Here is a 14,881-nt window from a genome sequence, read left to right as displayed (position 1 = left end):
AGTGCTCCAGCCCAGCCCTGCAGCTTGACTCCTCCCCCTCATTGACCCCTCTCAGATCTCCTCCACTCGGAGCTTCTCCTGGTCACCCTGGACTGACCATGTAATTTGCAGCGCCAGGTGCAAAAAAAAAAAAATGATACAGGGCCCCTTGTTCAAAAATTATTAAGAATTTCTAGCCAGGCGCGGTGGCTCACGCCTGTAATCCCAGCACTTTGGGAGGCCGAGCTGGGTGGATCACGAGGTCAAGAGATCGAGACCATCCCGGTCAACATGGTGAAACCCCGTCTCTACTAAATATACAAAAAATTAGCTGGGCACAGTGGCGCGTGCCTGTGGTCCCAGCTAGTCAGGAGGCTGAGGGAGGAGAATTGCCTAAACCCAGGAGGCGGAGGTTGCGGTGAGCTGAGATCGCGCCATTGCACTCCAGCCTGGGTAACAAGAGCGAAACTCCGTCTCAAAAAAAAAAAAAAAAAGAATTTCTAGATGGCCACAGCAGGGCATTAAACCAAGCATGGGGCCCTCTCCAGACATGCTCTGTGTGACTCACATGCCACAAGCCCATGAAGCAGACCCTGCCTCCAGTATCAACTCTAATATCCATATGGGGGATTCATTTTGGTCCTGAATTATTACATAACTTGCACTACAATTTAACAGTTTTATTTTAACCTGAGCATCTAAGGAGAGGCCCTTCTCAGAAACAGGGGCTGTGTCACATGCTGCTTTGTAAAAACTTTGCAGAATCTGTGATAGCACTTATGAGGTACTCAAACACAGTTTAATTAATATTAGGATCATAGGGAGATCCTGGAGAACACGCTTTCTTCACGCATTCCTGAGCTACTGCTATATGCAAACTGTGCTGTGCTCCTTTATCCAAGGACAGAGTTCAACCATTCATTCACCCAGCTACTGTTTCATGTTTAAATGTCTGCTCTGTGCTGCATGTTGGAGATGGCCCCTCCAGTAACTCAGTCTCCAAGGGAGGCAAAGAAGCTGCCTGAAATCACCTGTTGGTCTGACTGCCAGATGGACTCATGGCAGGCTCTGGGGCAGCCCGAAAGGGGCAGGTGCCTCACCCAGGCTCAGAGGAGGAGATCCCTGATCAAGACCTCTGACAGTCCTGGGAAGGCTCATGGCAGATTGCAAGTCATAATCAGGCAAGAAAAATAAAAGGTGTTGATTTCATGCCGGCCCTGACATGGCCTGTGGCCACCATGTCCCAGTGTGATGAGATGGGATAGCCACAGCAGAGCCCCAAAAACAGAAGTAGAGAACGCTGGGGGATTTAGAGGAGGCCCGGGAGCATCAGCCATGCCCCAGATGCATGTCCACAGAGCCCAGCCCCAGCCTCAGTCCCCACTCCCCTCTCGCCCAGGTCCCTTCTCTCCTGGGTCACCACCTCCTGCCTGTCCTGCCAGGATCTGGAAGCCCACACAACCTTTCCTGCTCAACCTCGAATACAAGGAAGACACCATGCTGCTTTTAGAGCCTCTGGGGTATTTTCTTCTCCTGTTTTTGAAAAGTTCCATGGATATTCTTGGAGGTTTTCAAGAAAGCACTAAAACCCTAAGCTATTTTCTTGCTGTCAAAGTAACACTTCCCAGCTTTCTCCATCCAAGTGTGTGCTGAGTCTCACTGCCAGAGGGCAGCAGAGAGTCCGGGTGCCTCAGCCAAGGGCTCTCCAAGTTCCCTGAGGTTGCATGAGGACAGTGACAAGGATGGGTGTAATTATTGCGACTGTGAGCCAGATCCTATTTGGAGGGCCTTACATACCTTACATACATTTGTCACTGAATCCTGGTAATGACCACATGGGGGTGTTCTATTGAAGCTCCATTTTACAGATGAGGAAACCAAGGCTCAATGAGATGAACACCTCACTCATATTCACACAGCTGGCAGGTGAAAGAGGCAGGATTCAAACCCACGTGTGTCTGGCTCCAAGGAGACTGACTGCTCTATGAAGTACGCAGTGTCTTACGGTTCCCATCCACCCCAGCCCGTAGGATGCTCCACGATGCTCCCGTGCTCAGGCTTGGGGCTGACCCCCTGTTTATCAAATGGAGATTCATCACCAGTTAACCTGGGCCCCACAAACAACCAGCCTCGGCCAGGTTTGTTTTGTCAGTGTCTAGTTCTGTCTCCTACAGGCAGGAGTCTGCAGAAGTCACATGCTACTCTAGGGCCTCTCCCCCTGATCCAGAAAGGAAGCCCTGGAGTTGTGAAATGGCTGCTCCAGCTCCCATTTGGTAGACACAAATTCCACTTGAGCAGAGAAACAGCAGGGGGTTTCCCCCAACACCAAATACACTGACCGTGATGTCATCAAGTTCAACTCAATGTTTTGGTTAGAGCAAAATGATTTTCTGTGGGGTAGAAAATCAGTTCCAAGCTGGATTTCAAATAATCTGCCCCATTTCACAATGAGGACAGAGTTGATATTCTGGGATGAGTGGTAGGCACGTCTAATTAGATGCAGATGAGACTCTCTAATATTCAAAGTTACTCCCCCAGAGCAACAGGATGGTGAAGCAACAGGCTCTTTCTTTCAACCCATTGTTATTTAAAGGCAGCTTTTGCACAAGAATCGTTTCTAAATCACAAAGGTTTTTTTTCCCCCAGAAATAATGGCCTACAAAAACAGACTGGAGGTAAGTATTCACATTGGTACAACCAAAAAAAATTTTATAAGCCAAGAAAATTACAAGATAAAGCATATCCTTCAATTCCTTTATGGCTACTAGGGTACCGATCCTACTGATTCCACATATTTTGAGGGGCAGCAAAGTTCAACCTACATGATAACCACAACAGCACTTGCTTTCTCACCAAGCTCCATTATTAGTCCCATTTTACAGATGAAGAACTTAAGGTTTAGAGAAGCTAAGCAGTCCTGGGCAGTGTTAAGTTTTGGACACTCCTAGGTTGGATGACCATATATTCTGGGTGGCTTGAGACAGTCCTGGTTTACGGTAGTTGACCCAATGCAATTATGAAGAATGTTCACTTTCACTCTCAAGAGTCCAAGTATGGTTGACGTGCTGTATAATCACCCCACTGACAGGGCCTAGCAGAAAAGTATGTGGGGTGTGGAACTGAATGACGTCTAAGGAACAATCAGTCAACCTCTCCCCTTGGATCACCAACTCCCAAGTGAGTCTGGGCCCTTTAGAAGTTATGGTAACTCTTTAACCCATAGAGTACCCTACAACCCCCTATTCCGGGCCCTTTAGAAGTTATGGTAACTCTTTAACCCATAGAGTACCCTACAACCCCCTATTCCGGCCTGGCCTGCCTTCCCTGCTAGACCAAGGTTGGATCTGATGTTGGCGGATTGTTCCCTGGGAGGCACCAGGTATTTTGGAGACTCAACTGTTGAATGAAGAATGGAATAAAAATCACTGTCCCTCTCTCCATGTGTCTGCCCATATGAGATTCCCCAGGCAATTTAAGCATCAGGTTCTGGTTTCAAGAAAACAAAAGTCAGCCAAGCAGCTGAACTTCCAAGAGGACTGAGGCAAATCTTTCCTTGACAATGTGGTTGGCATGCGCTTTAAGTGAGGGATTAGCTACTTCAGAGGACTGGTAATGGGATATGGGCCTTTGACATCCTATTCCAATTTGAGGAGGCTGCAGAAGGCTGAAGCATACTGAGAAGCCTGGGAGATCGTTACCTGAGACCCACAGGCGCAGCTCCCTCCCCCACCTTACCAAGGACTGAAGGTTTTGGTAAAGTCTGGAGTGTTAGCCCACCAAAAGGCGGCTCACTTTCTTCCCTCCCTGAGCCTGAAGGAGCTGGGGTGGGAGAGAAGGCAGAGGCCTAAGATGCCGGCCATGGGGTCCCTGCTGGTGTCGCAGCCTCTCTGAGCCACCTGGCCTGGAGCCAGGGCAGCTCTGAGGTGGCCCCTGAACCCTTCAGGTTTACTGCCTCCATCTTCTCTGTGTTTAGCCCAGGGCCAGCGCATTAGTCCTGGGGCTTCAGGAAATGTCCAGCTGCCACTGTCTTACCTGGATTCTCACCCACTCCAGATGCTAGGGGTTTTCTGTACTTCCCTGGAAATATTCCAGCAGCTCCTGATGGGAAGAGCTACACAGAAGGGGCCCAGACCCTCAGCCTGATGTCTACCCCCAGGTGTCTACAGAGCTGTTCTCACCCCTCTCCTTCAAAGTCTAGTGGCCTATGGGCAAATTAATTTCTGCCCGTTTCAACTTCACAGTTATAGTGAGTATTAAATGAGATAAATGTCTCAACAGAGAAAGCAGGCAGTAAATAAATGGTAGTTGTTTGCTATTATTATTGCTATTGTTATTATCATCTGCCTTTAAAATGTCCAAGGGAAACTTTAGTTTCATATCCTATAAAACCTGGATTAACTTACCGGGATTAACATTACTTTTTTTCTCCCCTGAGACGAAATCTTGCTCTGTCGCCCAGGCTGGAGTACAATGACACGATCTCAGCTCACTGCAACCTCTGCCTCTGGGGTTAAGCGATTCTACTGCCTCTGCTCCCACGGAGCTGGGATTACAGGCACATGCCACCACACTCAGCTAATTTTTGTATTTTTAGTAGAGATGAGGTTTCACCATTTTGGCCAGGCTGGTCTTGAACGCCTGATCTCAAATGATTCACCTGCCTCGGTCTCCCAAAGTGCTGAGATTACAGGCTTGAGTCACCATGCCCAGCCAACATTACATTTATCAGACATAAAAAGGCCAAACTTGAAGCAGTTATTTACCAAAAAGGAATCTGAAACCTTCTGTGACCTTGGCAAATTTCCATGCCTGTTTCATCACCTGCAAAATAAGAATAATAATAGTGCTTAATTTCAAAGAATTTTTTGAGACCCTAAGTGAGATAATTCAAATAGAATGTGTAACATTTTGTGCAGCTTATAACAAACACACAGTGAATAGTAGTCAATAATAATAAATTCATGTTCCTCAAAAAAATGTATTCAACAATCCAAAGAATCTTAAACCTGGGGAAAAAATACCTTAGAATCTAGTCCTACTAGAAAAATTGTATCCACTAGAAAAATTTCTTTGAAGTTGTAAAATTTTTAACTGCTTTTGAACTCTGGGCCACCTTGAAAAGCTGATGAAAAATATGATTCCCTTTCCCTGAAAAAAAAATGCACGGTGGCCGGGCGCGGTGGCTCAAGCCTGTAATCCCAGCACTTTGGGAGGCCGAGGTGGGTGGATCACTAGGTCAAGAGATCTAGACCATCCTGGTCAACATGGTGAAACTCCATGTCTACTAAAAATACAGGCATGGTGGCGCGTGCCTGTAATCCCAGCTACTCAGGAGGCTGAGGCAGGAGAATTGCCTGAACCCAGGAAGCGGAGGTTGCAGTGAGCCAAGATCGCGCCATTGCACTCCAGCCTGGGTAACAAGAGCGAAACTCCGTCTCAAAAAAAAAAAAAAAAAAATGCACGGTATATTTTGCAAATCATTTCAGGAGATTCTTGAGCTCCCCTGACATCATCCTTATGGCCCTTGGGCCCTGTGTGAGTAATTCCCGACTTAGAGGATCCCAGGAAGGACATCCAGGTGGCTTGAATATTTCCAGTAACAAGAGCCTCACAGCTCAAAAAGCAGCTCACTCTATGATTGGAAGAGTCCACATGCTAGGAAGTGTTAAGATTAAATCAGGACAGTAAAAGATGCTTCCTGAGTTCCCTCCCCAGAGTTCACAGAGGTAGCACAACGCCTATTCCGGGTGCCAGTCTTGAGATATTCAGAGGGCAGCGGCCATGCTGGGACACACCTGACCTCCCAGGCTAACCCTGTTGTCCACTCAGGCATTCTAGGTGATGGTTTCCAGGCCCCTGCCTTCCAGGTCATCCTCCCAAACCACCTGCTATGTGGCTGTGGCTCGTTGTCCTTGTCCTGCACACAGTACTTTTATTCACACCATCTAAGTCTGCTCATGTTCTCAGTCACCCAGTCACATCTATTAAGCAGGCATTTAATTGGCCCCCAAGGCCTCATCACACAAGAGCAGAATTCCATGCCACACATATCTTCACTCCAATCTTACACTGGGGCAATTGAGTCTTTGAAGCTAGCCCTACCACTTTACATGTGCCCCAATTAATCTTACCGGTTTATTCCCTGTCACTCCAACCTTTGGGAAGTATTTGAAATTCACATTCTATCACCCAGTATACTAAAAACGTTTGCAAATCCCTTAGAGGATAAGGAGATCAATGAGACTTGTTCATCTCCCTGGGTTAAGCTTGGGGCAAGGTGCCTTACACAAGTTCTCATTTCATCTTCACATCAACCCAATAACATCGATACTATCATCCTTGTCTTATACATAAGAAAACTGAGTCTGATGGAGATTCAATCACTTGCATAAAGATACCCAGCTACCGGACAGCCAAGTCAGGATTTCAACCCAGGCCTGTCTGAGCCTATTTTACCACTTCTCAGCATTACCACATTAAACCGCATTTTTCTAGATATGTCTGTCTCTTCAACTAGGTTGTGGGTTCCCTAAAAATAGTAAATAGATTTGTTTCAGAATTCCCAGCCCCTGGTGAGCACCTAGCACAAAATATGTGTTTTACAACTGCTGGGAGGAGGGAGAGCAAGGAAAGTGGTCACTTGGGGCTAGTGAGCTGGGAGAACGCTTCTTGGAACTGAGCCCTGATGTCCAGGTTCTTCTTTTAGAGCGTATATTTGACTCTGTGAATCATTAGGAAATGTTATCATCCACACATGGTCAAGGGCATGTCTGGGACGCCCCTTCCCAATGCGGGACATGTCAGCCCTAAAATTGTGACATTCATTCTTCCAAGTCAATGGAAAGGTGACCTGAAGGGTGGTCCTGTGTCCCTCCCATGCCTGGGTACAGCCCGGGGCCCAGCAAATGGACTCTCCCCAAGGTGTCCCCCACATTCCCACCCCACAGCAGCCCTCCTCAGTGCAGGCTGCTGTGTGGTGGGAAGGAGAATGATCGGGAAGCCTCCTACTTGAGATTCCCTGAAAGCTCCTGAAGGGACACTGAAATTCCTAGCTCACTCTTTTTCAAACAGATTCTTGAGTGAACTCATAGGACTTTTATACTAAGGAATCAGCCCAAGGAGAAGAGGTTTACTATGAAATGACCAAACACTACCACTGGTTTCCAGCCACCATCTGGGTGCTGAACAGAGTTCTTCTGTCCAGACAGCGTCTCCATGCACACTCCCCTCATGGCGTCCAACCCCAACTATGACCTGTTCCTCTCCCAGCAGGCTGCAAGGCTTTAATTCTGCTGAAAACCACCAAGCAACAGCTCCACTAAACACATCTCTGTGCGTTAACAGAAAGACAAGGGAAAGGCAGTTCGGGCCCAGAGCTCACAGTAAGGAGAAAGATCAAAAGCGCCACCTCGTGGTAGCTTCACAACTTGCGTGCCGCTTGGCGCCTGAAGTTGGTGCCATGGGGAGGGGAAGGCAGGGTGGAACAAAGGGACTTCCCCTTTTGAGCCGGTTATTGATCATAAAATACAAAGTAGAATGCTCCCCCGCTGCAAGATCTAACCCTCGAAACTGACAAGGAAACTATAACGTATCACATAACAGCATGGCTCTGGAATCAGAAAGAGCTGCCTAGGTTTGAATCCTGGCTTGGCCACTTACAAACCATGCAACTTTGAGCCAAGTCCCGCTTGGAGACTCAGTTTCTCTAGTAGTTAAATGAAGATAGCTGGGCCTATCTTGCAGGGTGGTTAGAAGCACTAAGCCTAATCATGCACATAAATGCTTAGTACAGTCCCTGAGTGCCTACAGTCCCTTAGCATGCACATTACTGTTATTTCTCAGTTTTATGACACCACTGATGGTCAGAAGCAGCATCAATTTATTATAAGATAGAAGTAGGTGTGGGGCTGTGGAAGGCTGGTAATCCACTACCTACAATACACACACTTATTAGAAGGCATATTCTGATTTCAGAAATGTTAAAGCAGGAAGGGGAGAAAGATGATTTTATATCTTAGATCTTGCTGCATTGTGAGAGAAACTAAGTCACGTGGGCTGCCCTGCATTGAATCTAAGAACACAACACACCACCCTCAAGGCTGGCACTCCTCTTAAAGGTAGAAAATGCAGTCAACAGCTCACCTCGAGGGAAAGATTTCGCCCATTCCAGCTTCCGTCTGACTAGGCATACACCTCTGGGAGGGACTGATCGAGCCCCAGGAAGTCACGGTTTCCCTTTCTTTCCCCCACACTGGGATACCGGGTATTTGGTAGCTGCTGATAATTACAGGTGGGTTAAAAAAAAGTAGCCCGGCCAGGCGCGGTGGCTCAAGCCTGTAATCCCAGCACTTTGGGAGGCCGAGGCAGGCGGATCACGAGGTCAAGAGATCTAGCCCATCCTGGTCAACATGGTGAAACCCCGTCTCTACTAAAAATACAGAAAATTAGCTGGGCATGGTGGCGCATGCCTGTAATCCCAGCTACTCAGGAGGCTGAGGCAGGAGAATTGCCTGAACCCAGGAGGCGGAGGTTGCGATGAGCCGAGATCGTGCCACTGCACTCCAGCCTGGGTAACAAGAGCGAAACTCTGTCTCAAAAAAAAAAAAAAAGTAGCCACAGGGCAGAGATCAGGAGGGGCCTGAAGACTAGGAAAAGATAAAAATGAAAAAGAGAAAGAGGCTCTTGCCTTGTGCCAGGCACAGTTCCCAGGAAGGATTAGGGATTTTCCAACATTTCTAGGAAGACATTCGGAATGCCGCTTGGTAACACTCCTCCCGTTTCAAAAAGCTACAGGGCTAGAGGGCTACCATGCCCAGGTTAAGTGCCTTTATATTAATCAGATTTACTTAATAGTAGGTGTGACTATCGTGGCTGTCTTCGAAGCTAACAGTTAATGAAACCTACTCCATGCCAGGCAGAGTGACAAGCCCATTGTTTTACATAACCTGCACAACCAGCCTGGGAAATGGGCACTGCTGTAATCTCCGTTTCACAGATGACGTCCAGAGAAGCCTGGTAACTCACCTTCCTCTTCATCCCAGAATCCCTCTCTTCCCCGTGGAGCGCAAGGGAGCTTTAAATCGTGATCCCATGACCTCTGATGCTAGCAGCAGGACTTGGTGCACGTGACCCAATTTGGCCAATCAGAGCTCAGGATCCTTCCCCCAGCACATTGATTGGCTCAGATGTGAACATCTGACCCAAGAAAGCCAATCAGAGACTTCATAACATTTACTTGGTGTTAAGTTGTGAAAAGAGACCTCTTATCTCTTTGGGTCCCAAGCCGTAAAGACTTGGACTCAGACAACCAGAAGTCTGTTTTGAGGTCCTGTGAAGAAATCCTGCCGGAAATCAAAGCCAACACATGAAAAGAATCAGAGCAGAGAAATGGAGTGATGGGACTAAGATCATATGGGTTAACCCCTGGATCTCTCTTTGCCTAACTTGTACAGCCCTTCTCAATTTATAGGAGCCAACTCATTCTGGTTTTGCCTAAGTTAGAGTCAAGCCCCTCACTCTAATAAATAAAAGAAAAAAAGAAAAAAAATGGGTAAAGCGCCGTTGCAAAAAATAAATAACTTCCTAATTATATCAACTGTATTATTAACAAGACTTTAAAAAAACAAGCAACTATGAATAACAGCCCCCACTGGATTCAAAAATGTAAATAATCATATAATGTAACAAGGTTTAAAGCCATGGATTTGAACCAAATGGAGTAAAATAAAAAGCTAGCATGAAAGAAAGATCTCCATTAGGAGTGATTGCTGAACCTAACAGAACCCTTTCTGGGTGTTTTGTATTATCAAATAACTCTCTGCAGCCACTCTTTCCAGCGTGATATTATGGAAATATCTTCAGGAATTGCTGAACAAGCCTTTTAAGTGAACAATCCCATTTCTAGGAGTCTATCCTAAGGGAAGAGTTTCAGTGGAAGAAGTTGATACCTGCATGAGATGTTCATTGAAGTATCATTTACCATAGGTAAAAATAAATAAATAAAAGTAAAATGAAAATACTCAAAGGTTGGGATACAATTAAGTATATTATAGTCCACAATTTTATTAAATATATATAGCTAGTGAAACTATTCATGTGAAAACTATAAAAACATTTATTCCAATATTTGGTGAACACCAATAATAATTTACTGAGTTTTGATTATGGGCTGTTTTACATGCTTTCTGACATTTAATCCTGGAATCATTTAAATGTTAGGTAAATTTTTTACAATCCTTTTTCAGGCAAGTAATCTAGGGCTTAGAGAAATTTATAACCTTTTTTTTTTTTAATTGAGGAGGAGTTTCGCTCTTGTTACCCAGGCTGGAGTGCAATGGCGCGATCTCGGCTCATCACAGCCTCCGCCTCCTGGGTTCAGGCAATTCTCCTGCCTCAGCCTCCTGAGTAGCTGGGATTACAGGCACGCGCCACCATGCCCAGCTAATTTTTTGTACTTTTAGTAGAGACGGGGTTTCACCATGTTGACCAGGATGGTCTAGATCTCTTGACCTCGTGATCCACCCACCTCGGCCTCCCAAAGTGCTAGGATTACAGGCATGAAGAAATTTATAACTTTTTGATGAAAATGGCAGACAAAGGATTTGAACCTAGTAGTCTGAGTGCAAAGTCTAGATACACGCTCACTCTGCTGCACACCGCGAACCAGGTGAGCTGCTGAGAGAGCCTCCCGAGTTATGCTAGAGTCAGCGCATGGCCTTTGTGGGACCTCCTTTGTCTGTTCAGATGTCCTTTCTTGCTCACGTTCTAGGCTGAGGCAGAGGAAGGGGGTTTTATTAAGCATCTACCAGGGGCCAGGCCCTGGGCTAGGTACTTGGTTTCCATTGTCTAATTTTTCCTTGGCAATGATCCCTAGGGGGAAGATGTCAGAATCCCTTTCCATTTCTAAGGAAGATCAAGACGTTTGCTCAAGGTCAGGAGCATAGCCCCTTAGTCACATGTGTAACCGGAAGATGAACAGGGGAAACCATGGAGACCTGCTCAGTCAGAGCAGAGTACAGGGAGCTGGGAATGGTCTGGGATAGTGGGCAGAGGGGGGCTTTGAAAGATGGGCAGAAGGATATCTGCACTATAAATCAAGGGTGGGGTGCAATTGGGAGAACAACTATAGTATATGAATGACTATCGTTATTGCCTTCGTATTCTATGCAAACAGTATCTATGATTATCTCACCTCATCCTAATAATGGGCCTTCAATCCAGGCATTATTATTCCATTTTACAGATTAGGACACCCTACAAGTCAGTGACACACCAGGCTACAAAGCTAAATAAAGATCCATCCTCTCTCCACCGCAGCAGGCAGCCTCCCCAGCGCCCAGCAAGCTCCGCCCCTGGAGGGTTGAGTCTGTGGTGCGTATCTGAGCACTAGGAATGGAGGGGGCTAGAATGGTGTACCCCATGTGGCTCCTGGGGTTCCAAGATTCCAAACAGCAGCAGCACAGCTGGTGAGAGACAGTAGTCTAGCACCCCTCTAATTGTCCCCCTTTGTGGTGTTCAGTTAAGGACTCAGAAGAAACCAAACTTTGTATCTTTTCATGGTTAAAATTCTACATAGAACTGAAACCTGAAAGCAGCCACCAAGCCAGTCTTTGTTGGGTTTCTAGGCAGTAAGGACGCTGCATCTCAACACTTAGCACTCTGAGAGAAAGGGACTCGGTGATTCAAAGGGGAACTCAACAAGAGCCTTTTTCTCCCAAGTCCTGGCAATTTCCGACTCACTTTTAATCCCCGGAAAAAAACGTTGGATCCATTTTCTCCTCCACATCGCAAGGTTGTTCCTTCGAGTTCAGAAACTGTTGGTGGAAGATTCTCATGAGTAATTGAGCAGTTCTCATTTTCTACCCCATTCTAGTAGAATCAGCCTATTTATTAGAACATCAAGATGTTCATTTTTGAAAAAATTCAATACACTCAGAATGTTTTTTTAATTCAAGTGCCTGGAAATCAAATAAATTGATGCATTGTAGTTTCACAAGCAAGCCTCAACTGCATTCCTCAAAAATAAGGTTCAAGGCAGTGATATGGTTTGGCTGCGTCCCCACCCAAATCTCATCTTGAATTGTAGTTCCCGTAATCCTCACGTGTTGTGGGAGGGACCTGGTGGGAGTTAATTGAATCATGGGGATGGGGTTTTCCCGTGCTGTTCTAGTGATAGTGAATACATCTCATGAGGTCTGATGGTTTTATAAAGAGCAGTTCCCATGCACACGCTGTCTTGCCTGCTGTCATGTAAGAAATGCCTTTGCTCCTCCCCGCCTTCCTCCATGATTGTGAGGCCTCCTCAGACATGTGGAACTGTGAGTCCATTAAACCTCTTTTTCTTCATAAATTACCCAGTCTCAGGTATGTCGTTATTAGCAGCTTGAGAATACAGTCAAGTTTCTGAAGAAACCACTCTGTGGAAGTGAGTTTAATGCTTGTCCTAAAAGAGCATATTTATCCAAAAGAAAAGCAAAAGGCAGACTTAGGCGCCTCCATTCTCCAGATATGCTCTCCCAGAAAAGAAAGAGTTTCCAGCTCAATGAAGAATAAGCAACTTCTAAAAGCAAAGACCTCTTGCCTTCTCTGGGCCTGGAATTCCTCTCTGGGTCCATCATCATGTCATCACCATCATCATCAAAACTATCATTTCTAGAGCAGCTAAAATATGCCAGACCCAACCTGGAATATGTTACTATTTCATGAAATCCTCCAACTTTCCAGATAATAGGAATTCTTGTCCTATTCTGCAGATGAGGAACCTAAAGCTCTGAGGCTCTGAAGAACCACACAGCTAACAGAGGACCAGCAAAGTGATGAGTCAAGCCAAAGCTGCCAGGCTCCAGATGAATTCTCTTTGCCTCAACATCCTGCGCCCCTACTCCTCTCCAAAGCATGGGCTCAGCTAATGAGAAGAATCATGAGTCTGTAGGTCAGATTGATGTTGAGGTAGGAAATGTTTCTCCTCCTCTTCAAGAAGCGTTCAGTTGACCCACCCAGATGGGCTGCTCCCAAATAAATGTCCTCTGACCAATTTCCCCGATAAAATTAAACTCCAGACTCTATTTACAGTCACCTGCTGATTGCACACAAAAACCCAGCTGGGGAAGCCTGAGATCCAAAGGTAGTGTTGGTCCAGGTATTCTGTAGGATAGTTTGACACAATATGTTATCATTTAAAATCCCCATTTCCAGCACCCTACAAAATATCTGACCAGCACTCCTCAGAGCTGTCACAGTCATCAAAAACAGAAAGTCAGAAACTTCAACAGCCAAGAGGAACCTTTAGCTTGACAATACCTGGAAAGATTACTGGTTTTGAAATGATACTTTTCACAATGTGCTCTGGAAGGCAGAGAAGAAATGCAAAAAAAAAAAAAAAAACCAGGTTGATGAAACTAATGAGGCAAGGGGAATTTTGAGTTTCTGAAAAAGTGGTCAGGGACCTTGGGTTTAGGACACATGGAAAGAGGGGAGCATGATGACTAAACACTATGTGATTACCGGATGGGATCCTGGAACAGAAAGTTGACATTAGTGAAAACTAAAGAAATGGGAGTAACTGTGGAATTTGGTTAATAATAATGTCTCCTCAGGGCACAGAGGCTCACGCCTGTAATCCCAACATTTCGGAGGCTGAGGCAGGCAGATCAACTGAGGTCAGGAGTTGGAGACCAGCCTGGCCAACATGGCAAAACCCCATGTCTACTAAAAATACAAAAGTTAGCCAGGCAAGGTGGCGGGCACCTGTAATCTTAGCTACTCAGGAGGCTGAGGCAGGAGAATCGCTTGAACATGTGAGACAGGTTGTAGTGAGCCAAGATCGTGCCACTGCACTCCAGCCTGGGCAACAGGGTGAGACTCTGCCTCAAAATAATATAATAATGTCTCAGTATTGGTTCATTAATTATAACAAATGTGCCATGCTAAAGTAAGATGTTAATAAGGCCAGGTGCAGTGGCTCATACCTATAATCCCAGCACTTTGGGAGGCTGAGGCAGGTGGATTACCTGAGGTCATGAGTTCAAAACCAGCCTGCCCATAACAGCCTGGCCAACATAGTGAAACCTGGCCAACATAGTACATAATTTTTGTACTAAAAATACAAAAATTAGCCAGGAGTGGCAGTGCACATCAGTAATCTCAGCTACATGGGAGGCTGAGGCAGGAAAATTGCTCAAACCCAGGAGGTGGAGATTGCAGGGAGCCAAGATCACGCTATTGCATTCCAACCTGGATGACAGAGGAAGACTCCATCTCAAAAAAAAAAAAAAAAAAAAAAAAATGTTAATAATAGAGTAAACTACATTGAGGGAGATATGGGAACTCTGTGTACTATCTGCTCAATTTTTCTGTAAATGTAAAACTATTCTTAAAAAAAAGCTTATTAATAAAAATTTGGCTGCTCAGTGTTTTAAAATCCAGTTGAATAATTGTTTTTCAAAAATAAAATTTCATATTAAAAAATATTGCTCAGTTCTAATCAATGTCTCACCAAAAAATGAACAAGCCCCCCAGGAGTTCAAGACCAATTAACAAAGGGAAACCCTGTCTCTACAAAAATTTTTAAAAAGTTAACCAGGCATGGTGGCACGCTCCTGTGGTCCCAGCTACTCAGGAGGCTGGGGTGGGAGGATCACTTGAGCTCAGGTGGTCAAGGCTGCAGTGAACTGCGATGGCACCACTGTGCTCCAGCCTGGGCAACAGAGCAAAACCCGGTCAAGAAAAAAAAAAGAAGGAAGGAAGGAAAAAGAAGGAAGGAAGAAAGGCAGGGAGGGAAGAAAGGAGGGAAGGAGGGAAAGAAGGGAAGGGGAGGGGAGGAAGGAGAGAAGGGGAGGGGAGGAAGGAGAGAAGGGGAGGGAGGAAGGAAGGAAGGTATATTTTATTCAGTAGATGAGCCGAC

At 45.8% G+C, this 14,881-nt stretch overlaps 1 long non-coding RNA gene across 1 annotated transcript in view; it reads right to left on the bottom strand.

Annotated features, from left to right (window-relative positions):
* Positions 1-9,097, bottom strand: part of LOC144580778 (uncharacterized) — a 107,763-nt gene extending 98,666 nt beyond the window's left edge. The window contains exons 1-2 of the long non-coding RNA XR_013530903.1: positions 9,004-9,097; positions 4,743-4,800 (exon numbers count right to left, since the gene is read on the bottom strand). This is a non-coding gene — a long non-coding RNA (uncharacterized LOC144580778). The remainder of the gene's footprint in view (positions 1-4,742; positions 4,801-9,003) is intronic.
* Between the last annotated feature and the right edge of the window lie 5,784 nt (positions 9,098-14,881).

Source organism: Callithrix jacchus, chromosome 2 (assembly GCF_049354715.1).
Source record: "Callithrix jacchus isolate 240 chromosome 2, calJac240_pri, whole genome shotgun sequence".
NCBI lineage: Eukaryota > Metazoa > Chordata > Mammalia > Primates > Cebidae > Callithrix > Callithrix jacchus.
The sequence above is the reverse complement of the archived record's forward strand: the minus strand, read 5'-3'. Positions and strand labels throughout refer to the sequence as shown.